This window comes from Nycticebus coucang, chromosome 21, assembly GCF_027406575.1.
Source record: "Nycticebus coucang isolate mNycCou1 chromosome 21, mNycCou1.pri, whole genome shotgun sequence".
Lineage (NCBI taxonomy): Eukaryota > Metazoa > Chordata > Mammalia > Primates > Lorisidae > Nycticebus > Nycticebus coucang.
Genome location: NC_069800.1, coordinates 7,385,672 through 7,387,844, shown reverse-complemented (window position 1 = coordinate 7,387,844; position 2,173 = coordinate 7,385,672). Strand labels below are relative to the sequence as shown.

Genomic DNA, 2,173 nt, shown 5'->3' with positions numbered 1-2,173 from the left:
CAGCCTGGGCAAGACAGTGAGGCAGTCTTTTTTTTTTTTTCTTAAGAAATTATGCAGTTTTGGGTGGCACCTGTGGCTCAAGGAGTAGGGTGCCGGTCCCATATGCCAGAGGTGGCAGGTTCAAACCTAGCCCTTGCCAAAAACCAAAAAAAAAAAAAAATATATATATATATATATAAAGAAATTATGCAGTTTTATAACTTTCTCTGTTGCTTCTTCATCCACTAAAAATAATTTCACATGGGCGGTGCCTGTGGCTCAAAGGAGCAGGGCACTGACCCTATATGCTGGAGGTGGTGGGTTCAAACCCAGCCCCAGCCAACAACAACAACAACAAAATAATAATAATAATAATAATTTCACAATTCAACACATTTAGGCAGCTTCTTTGTTACTTTCTTTGGTTTTTACTTCTTCATGCAAAAATGGATCCATTTTTAGTAACAAACCTTCACTTGTTGGAGAACAAAGGAAAGCATGTACCACAAAGGGACCCAAACTCAGTGGTCAGTTCTTACAAACGTCATTAATAACTGCTTGCAGATTGGCAATTATTTGGTCACTCGACATATTCAATGCTGCTATTTGGGCTTCAGAAAGTTCTCCCTTTCTTCATCTACCTTAATTTCAAGTCCATATTGAAATAGTTCAAGCATTTTGGGGATGTCACAGCTAATAGAATTTCTACTAACCTTTGGAAATCTTTTTTTCAGTTTCTTCCTTAATGGGTGAAGCTTAGGTATTATTTATGGGACAGCTATATAAAAGTCTACATGAATTTCCTCATCCAAAATCTTCTGAATCGGATCAGTTTCTCCTGCAAAAGCAGCTCCATTTCCTTCTGCTATTTAAACCTCTTCTGCATTCCCTGTAAATATGGCAACTTTATTGATTTCTGAAGAGAATGGGGATGGTAATCTAACAACACTGGCAAATGGTTCCACTTTTTTCTTCTTTCCCAGTGCTATATCCAATGTCAAACCAAGATAAACACCTTGCCTTGGATTAGTAAAGTCAAGAATTTGAAATTTATTTATTTTTTTTTGTAGAGACAGAGTCTCACTGTACCATCCTCAGGTAGAGTGCCATGACTTCACAAGGCTCACAGCAACCTCTAACCCTTGGGCTTACGCGATTCTCTTGCTTCAGCCTCCCAAGCAGCTGGGACTAAAGGTGCCCGCCACAATACCCGGCTATTTTTATGTTGTTGTTGCAGTTTGGCAGGGGCTGGGTTTGAACCAGCCACCCTCGGCATATGGGGCCGGCTCCCTACTCACTGAGCTACAGGCACCGCCCAAGAATTTGAAATTTCTTAAATAAGGGAATAGCTGTCTCCATGTCATATATCTGCCTTGGGTATAATCATTTTAAGTAGACATCATCCTCAGGCTCCCCTTCCATGTAAGAGTACAACTTTATTTTTTCTATTGTCTTTTTTTTTTCATCTTGTGCTTTGTCATTAGCACCTTTTTTTTGTTTCCTTTGCGGGCTTTGTAGCAGCAGCAAAATATCTGTTGGGCCCCAGAATGTTTATAGAACAAGGATAAAGAGATGTCTGACAAACCATCTTGGAAAAACAATGCCTTTGATGATGTATCAAAACCATACCGAACCCGGCAGCTGCCGCCATCTTGACCACTCCCGAGGCAGTCTTTTAAAAAAGAAAAAAGTATTTTTAAATCTTCAGTTGCTATATAAATACATGTATCCGCTAAGGTACATTTCAGAGCACAAAATATTAGAGAGAAACAGGATTGTGTCACGATAAATTGTTAAAATCATCAAAAGGACATAAAACCCTAAACACAGATGCTCCTACCAACAGATGATAAAAATCCATGGAGCAAAAACTGATTGACCTGAAAGGAAAGATGGTCAAGTCCACAATTGTACTCTGAGATTTCAACACTCATTTCCCAATATGTGATTGAACAAGTAGACAGAAAACATGAAGAATATAGAAGATACGAACAGCACTGTCAGCTAACTCGGCCCACTTGATATCTACAGAGTAGCTCACCATGCTCTGTGCCAAAAGTTGAAATATATTTAAATGGATTCAAGTTGTTCAAAGCATGTTCTGTGATCACAATGGAATTATATTAGAAATCAACAACAAAAAGATATTTGGAAAATTTCCTAATATTTGGAAACTAAATAAACCCCTCCTAAT

General features: G+C 38.5%; 1 pseudogene; it reads right to left on the bottom strand.

Annotated features, from left to right (window-relative positions):
* On the bottom strand, positions 1 to 2,173 carry LOC128574219 (39S ribosomal protein L1, mitochondrial-like; annotated as a pseudogene).